Below are 8188 nucleotides of genomic sequence, written 5' to 3'. Positions count from 1 at the left end.
AATAATATATACATTATAAAAATAGTAAAATCTTATATATGTAAACTTTTATTTTAGTACAAATTTTGATGTGTTATTATCATTATTTTAAATTAATATAAGATCATATTGTAGAATAAAATAGAGAATTAATAAACTGGAAAAATAACAAAGACAAACGATCATGAAAATAAATATTAATATTAAAATAATGTATATTAATTTCTTCATAGGTTCAATACAAGAAATAATAATATATTTTCATATATAGTGAATTATAGCATCACACTTACATTGCGTTTAATAGTTATTGATTTACCCATTGTAAGAATCTTTCTTGACAATAATCTTTATTTACCCACTTCCTCCAAATGACCATTTGACCTTTCTCACTTTGCTGTAGCAAAGTTATAAAAAAATATAAAATATAAAAATAAATAAATAAATAACAAACAAACAAATTTGGGTGAATGGCAGCTTTGTCATGGATTTTAACTTTATCATATTACATCCAATCAACCTTTGTTAATTACCAAATTTCTTGTGTAGCAATTATAAAAATTAAATTAATCCAAGCTGAAATTCCATTGACCAATTTTGTTTGAAGTATTATAAAAAATACCAACATTAAACATAGCTAAAATATAATTTTCCTTCATGTAATAAAAGGTTAGGTAATCGTCAACTATAAGGAAATCATTATAATTTCACATTCAAGTTTCTGACTTTCCTTTTATTTCCGGTGTACATCTATGTAGGGTGTGTTTGACAAGGAGCTTTTGCAAGCATTTGGGAGCTTCTAGCTTTTATCTTTTGAAAAAACGTTCTAGTTTAAACAAAAAGTTTTATTTGGCAGTACGAACGTTTAGCTTTTAGTTTTAACAAAACGCTCCGATTCTAAGAGCTACTTCATGTAGCGTTTAACAAAATGCTACTGAGCTTTTAAATTTTTTTTCCATAATTACTCTTAAAAATATATTTATATATTATTTATTTTTAATCAATTGTCCTTTTATGTAATTTTAAATATTTTAAAAATTTCCAGCTACTTTTGCAAACATTCATATAACAAATAAAAGTTAAAACTTTCGGCTACCAGCTACCCGCTACACACTATCAGCTAACTGCTACACGCTATCAGCTAACCGCTACACGCTACCAGCTAAATGCTTACCGCTACCCGCTTCCAGCTAACAACTATTTCTGCCAAACACGCCCGTAATCATCTTTGCTCACTTGCTCTACATGATATTTGTTACATGAAACCTTATAACCATACAAACACACAATAGGATAAAAGCATAATATAATGTAATTTATCTTTTTTATAGTGGTATAAAAAGATCCTTTACATCTTAAATTTCTTGGACAATGTATCGATCTTGACAATATTAACGCCTAAAAATATCGATATTAAACCCTAATAATTTTCAAAACAATCTTGAAATGTGACACTAACCCCAGAAATTTTCATTGTTTGTAACCTCAATTCTATCCAACAACCTTCAAAAAACCTGAAAACAAAGAAATTAAAATGAAAATTAAAATGAGAATCAGAAGATGTTAGAGGTTGACTTGAGATCTAAAGATATGTACCTATAAAAATGTTGAAAAAAAACTATAAATTTTTTTTGATGATTAATATTCTAAATCATTTAAAAATGAATTTCATGAAAAAGAATATTATAAATTAAAAAGATCGATCTCATATTAAGTAATCACAATATTTGGCCTTGATCCATAAATTGTACTTGGAAAAAAATTTGATGATTAAATTTCAACGTCTAATATTTCTTAACTCAAGCAGTCAACCAAACTAAACAAACACAAACACTTATAAACAAATATTGGAGTCTTTTGGAACAAAATTATCAACACAACCTCAAGTGCTTCAATTACTACAAAGCATAGTTACCCATAAATGAAGTTGTATTTACTGTCATATATGTTTCCAACAAAACAACATAACATGCAATCAACAACAGTTCTGTGATTACATAAAATTGATCATATTCATCAACAAACAATGAATATGTGTTTAATGAAAAAATATTAAAACACGACATGACATTTTTTGTATATTGACTTTCGACAGAGCTTGAATGAAAGAAAGAAAATTCTTATTTAATTGATACCAAAGTTTAGAAAAGATGAAGGAAATTTAGTCATTTTTTGTTAGAAAAACTTTATGTGTTTTCATAATTATGAGATCTCACATATGCCAACAATTATAGGAACTAAGATAAGACATATAGGAGATGCATACACACAACAACACAACACAACACATACAGGCATCAACACATACACATATAGGTTTGATAAATATTTAAAAAATGAAAGCAAAGAATAAAACTTTAAAAAATGTGTATATGACTGTTTGTGAGTGCAAAACAGTGTTTGATAACAAAAAAAATTCTCATTGGCATTTTATCAAACACCTAGAGATCAATATGAAGGAAGAAAAAAGAAACATCATAACTGGCACATCTAAAATCGACAATATAAAGTAAACATAATCATCATGAAGAATTATTGTATTACTATCAAAAAACTATTTAATTCAGAGTATATTTATTCTTAAAACATGACAACTCGAAAGCTTAAAATAAAGAAGAGTACACACCGCTTGTAGATACACGTTATGGTTTAAAATTTCCAATTGCACAATGTGGAATCGCATAGTATAAATAGAGACTGAAAAACAAACCTGGAAACGATCAGCTCCATGATTTCGTGAGATTATGCTAATCACCTCCTAATTTCTAGGCTTTGTAGTTAGAAATATTACCTTGTTCCAAGCTGTATGATTGTGGTCTAATATGTGTCAAGTGAAAGGTATAATAGGAAAATTGGTAGAAAATATGAGTGGGAAAAAACGAAAGCAGAAAGTCTATACAGAAGGTACACGTCCTTTCCTTTTTTTAGGGATTCGAATGGATCGAGTGCAGGTAAATTAGGATAGTCAATTAATACAACCTGGAAACGATCAGCTCCATGATTTCGTGAGATTATGCTAATCACCTCCTAATTTCTAGGCTTTGTAGTTAGAAATAATATGTTTCAAGTGAAAGGTATAATAGGAAAATTGGTAGAAAATATGAGCGGGAAAAAACGAAAGCAGAAGGTCTACAGAAGGTACACGTCCTTTCCTTTTTTGTAGGGATTTGAATGGATCGAGTGCAGGTAAATTAGGATAGTCAATTAATACAACGGAAAGCTGATATTTAGGAAGTGAATGTGATTGAACGATTGAAAATCATTGGGCGGGAAAATGAGAGAGCAGAACGATGGTGGAAGGACATGTGGCATAAGACAGTGCTAAAAGGATGACACATGGCTGGTTTAGGAGTGTTTTATTAAGCATGGAGATGGAGATGGAGATTTTCCAGATACAAATTAATTTTATATACATCTATAAAAGATATAAACTTATGAATATTCTAATAAATAAAAATAAAAACAAACAACCAATATTTCCATGTTTTTAATTTCTTGGGTTGGGATGAAACTACATAACGAGCAGTTTAATTGTCCTTGATGAAAGAAATTACAGAAGCATTAGAAGAATCCATATAAATGATCCACAATTAAGAATCTCATTCTGATCACTTACCTTGGCCCTGATAGAACAGAATCACAGGGTCTCGAGCTTTGTTCATACTCAGGGGTTGTATCCTGCGGCCTTGGATGTAAGAAGTTGTAATCCAAGTTCGATTCAACTGTTATTGCTCCCTCCAACACCCTAACCACCGATGACATTGAAGGCCTTTTCGTAGAATCTAGCTGTAGACACCATGAAGCCAGTTTCATCATGTCCACAACTTCTGCGCCATGTTCCTGCATATCTTCAATGTACTTGTCAACTATATCCAACAATGTACCCTGTTCCCAACACCTCTGGAAGACCGATAGTAAATGCCGATCGTCCTCTGGCTGAGATCTATCAAAGTTCTTCCTCGCACATAACATCTCCAAAAGAACAATCCCGAAGCTATAGACATCCACCTTTTCGGTGATAGTTGATCCCGATGGTTCTGGGGCCATTTAGCCTGGGGTTCCTCTCATTCTAGTCAACCCTTGTCCTTGATCTTTGTCAACAAGCGTAGATAACCCAAAATCCGATACTTTTGCATTAAAATCTTCATCTAGCAGGATATTTTGCGGTTTTATATCGAAATGGATGATCTGTTGCCTGCATTCTTCGTGAAGATATGTTAAGCCTTTTGCAATCCCAAGAATGATTTTCTTTCTACAAGTCCATTCAAGTACTAGTTTCCGGTTTTCATTGTAGATCCATTCGTCGAACGATCCTTTGCTCACGAGTTCATACACAAGAAGCCGTTCTGACCTATGAACACAAAATCCTCTGAGTTGAACTAGATTAACATGATGTATGCTGCCAACAGACTCAACCTCGGCCAAGAATGATTCCTCAACATGCCTGGTACCTTGAAGATATTTGACTGCAACCTTTGAGCCATCTGTGAGTGTCCCTTCAAAAACGGATCCAAAACCTCCTTGACCCAGTTTTCTGCTGAAATTGTCTGTGGCTGTTACTAGATCATCATATGTAAATCGAATGGGTATTCCTGAAACATGATCCGGTACGCTTCTTCATTTTCACTGTTCATGTTTCTCTTTTTAACTATGAATTTAATAAGACCTACGACCACAATAAGAAGTAAAAGACTTCCAATTGTGGAACCAACAACTGTCGCAACTTTATTCTTTTTTTTGGATGAATGAGTTGAACCGACATTCTGGACTTTTATAAAAACCAACATATTTTGTGGAGGTGCCTCGTCATCAAGTTCAAGACTCGTCATTGTATAAAGCTCGGATGGCAAGTAGCAATCCCCACTTGAATTCGAACCATACTTGAATACTGCTGCTTTGCATAAGCAGTTCTTTAGACACTTTTGTTTGCAAGTCTCGACATCCACATCTTTCATTTCTGAGGTAAATGTGGAGTACGTGATGTTGGCAAGTTCAATAAACTGTTGATTTTGGGTAGCATTACATGTGAGAGGAGTTATTTGAGAGCATCCCTTGTTGGGTTGGCGGTCATTCACTGCTCTAAAATAGGGAGAGCTTGATTTTGGGCAACTGCATTGTCGATCTGCAGAGCAAATTGCGTTTCTCCCACAAACCAAAGGATAAGAGCAATCTACAAGATCACCCAACGGTAGATTGGTCATTTCCCCCCGTTGTAATGATTTCAAATGCCCATCTGACATTAGTTTTATATAATCGGATGTGAATGCTGGAGGTATGCTAATCACAACAATACAATAATTTGGGTTCAAAGAAGTATTGGCGAAACACAAACTCCTATCTCTGAACTCAAGATAACTCTTTTGATCTAGGCCATCTACCAAGATTCTGTAATAGACTTGAGGCGGGTTTGATCCAACATAAAAAATCAAACCTTTTGCGGTGACTTCAAGAGAGTACATGTCTTTTTGAGCTGCCCAATTGGTTGGAGAAACACCAGGTATGAGCTTCTGTCCTTGAAGTACCAAACAGTCTGTTGGGTGATCAAAAGATTGCCAAACTGTCAAATTCTGGACATCGAACAACATCAGGTTTCCTTCACCAGTTAGGTTCATGCCAGAAGTTGATTTCCCTGCAGTGTTGGTAGTCCAAACACTGCTTCCATCGACCTCCTTTAACATCAATTCCCCAGTTGCAGTTAAATTCAGGGTTGCACCTTCTTTGACGGGATTGTTTCGGTTGGCCGACCAAATCACCATCGGATCATTTCGGTGGATAATAATAGCAAAGAGGTATGATGTGCACATTCCTTTACAGAAAAATCCACACATGAACTTACTTCCAGAGAGGATGACTCTGATCCTCGAGCCATCTACGAAATTTGTGAAAGGGATAGAAGATTCATCGTTGGTCCATGATGTTGATAAATTTGCTGTAGGAATGTAACCATCTTGAGCAGAAATGGATGAGAAGATGAGAAAGAAGCCAAAGAACAAGCTACAAATCCAAGGTGCCCTCATTGATCAATATTAATGAACACACAATTTAAAAATCTAAACTAAAATATGAGGAGGTTTAGTGAAGAATTCAGCTAGCTTGCATGCAACAATTGCCGAATTTCCTGCTAACTTTGCTTCTCATTATAAATGCTATCAAAACCATGCATGGTATGGTGTTTATTAAAGTTAATACCATTCCTTTATGTCTTACAATTTTTTGGTTAAGAATTTATTATACTATTATAGCTAGGTATCAAAACCATGATTGTTGTATTAAATATTTAAGTTTAGGTCCTATTCCTTCATATGAGGAGGTTTAAAAATCTAACGAAAATATGAGGAGGTCTGGTGCTCGCATGCAACAATTGACAAATTTCCTCACAACTTTGCTTCTCACTATAAATGCTATCAAGACCATGCATGGTATGGGGTGTATTAAAGTTAATACCATTCCTTTGTCTTACAATTTTTTTGTTAAGAAATTGTTATACTATTATAGCTAGGTATCTGTTGGAATTAACCCCAATGCAAGAAACATTGAATTAAAGCAATAACATGAACATTACATATCAGAGAAGAGAGATGTTTATATGTGCACTAAATATAGCCTTTATTGATCAAGCATCACTTACATTTACAAATACAATTCATACATACATACATACATACATACATACATACATACATACATATATATATATATATATATATATATATATATATATATATATATATATATATATATACACACGTACTAATCATCACAATGTTTAGTGAACCATTGTGACTTTTGACCAATATAACGGTCCCTAACTTCAACTTCCTTCCTAATTATAACTGACTTCCTAACTGCATTAATTACTTGTTAAAAATACTAAAATAACCCTAAGTCTAGATTACATTTCCAACATCCCCCCTTAATCTAGACTTTTACCAAGAGGGGTATTTCTGGAATTTCACTTCTCCCATCATCTTTCTTAGTTTTTTGTTGCTGGTCATCATCTGGTTGTGTCTTGTGGTATGAATTTCCCCTGTCAACATACGTAGTAGAAGACCATCTTCCTTCTCATCTTTTGTTGCTAGTTCAAGAAAAGAAACTGTTGTGTTTTTCATAGGTTCCATAATCATCTTTTCTTCCTCAAGCATATACTTGATATCCTTCACAAAACTAACCGCAAATCCAGAGAAAGTAGGATAAAACTCATCATCATGTTCATTTGGTTTCATTCAGAAACCCTCAAAACCATCAGTATATTGTTGGTTTAAACTTCTTAAACAATGATAATTTGCTTGCTTTAATCTGCTATTATGAATCAAAACAAAGCAGGAAGAAAGCAAAACAAACAAAGAAGGAAAATTGACAGCAAGGAAAAAAACGTGTTGGAAAAAAATATGGAGCAAGGAGAAAACTTTTAATGCTTAAAGCTCAAGTTCTTCATCAAAAAAAAAAAAGTAAATAAATACACCTATATATAGGAAACTAAAAAACGTGACCTCTACTTTTCCTAGACTTGTTGACCAAGAAAAACTTCCTAATTCCTAATTAGACTTATATACAAACTTTCAATATTCTGAACACGAGTACAAAAATGACCTACGGTCACACTTTCCGAAAAACGGCCTGTGACATTTTTTCTTAAAATTGTGGCCAAAAGTCACTAAAAAAATTTAGAGACTGTTTTTGGATACATTTAAATTAGATTGTGTGGACATTATATAGACAATGAAAACTTTTACGACACTTAATTATATCAAATGTGACAAATATTAGTCACACTCGAACACTGAGGCTATAGGTTACAATCAGCCACATATATCGATTAAGATTGTCACACTTTTTTATTGAGAGACAGTAGATAAAGTTATCGTCACATGAGTTAGTTCTCTGTGTGTCTATAACATATTGCATTTTTAGCCACATAACAGACAAAGTAGCTAAAAGGTGACAAATATTGGTCACACTAATTATTTGTGTGTCCATAGGGCGGTTCTATACTAGTTGTATTTAGTTTACGCAAAAATTTAAAAGAAGTTACTATTGGTTACTTATGGTCATGTACCTTTTATTATGTGTGTCAAAATATTATGAATTGGCTTTAAGAATAAACAAATAATGTGTGTGTAGGTAGCATTTAGTTACGTTTACAGCTATTATATGTGTCTATATGTAAATATAGCCATATAAGGAAAATAATGTGTTATCGTTATAATTA

The 8188-nt window shown here is 33.0% G+C and overlaps 1 pseudogene; it reads right to left on the bottom strand.

Annotated features, from left to right (window-relative positions):
- Positions 1-3591: 3591 nt before the first annotated feature.
- LOC145012990 (G-type lectin S-receptor-like serine/threonine-protein kinase SD2-5) lies at positions 3592-5909 on the bottom strand (annotated as a pseudogene).
- Positions 5910-8188: the final 2279 nt, after the last annotated feature.

This window comes from Lactuca saligna, chromosome 8, assembly GCF_052625555.1.
Source record: "Lactuca saligna cultivar CGN05327 chromosome 8, ASM5262555v1, whole genome shotgun sequence".
Taxonomy (NCBI): Eukaryota; Viridiplantae; Streptophyta; class Magnoliopsida; order Asterales; family Asteraceae; genus Lactuca; species Lactuca saligna.
Note: the sequence above shows the minus strand (reverse complement) of the source record. Positions and strands in the feature narration are given on the sequence as shown.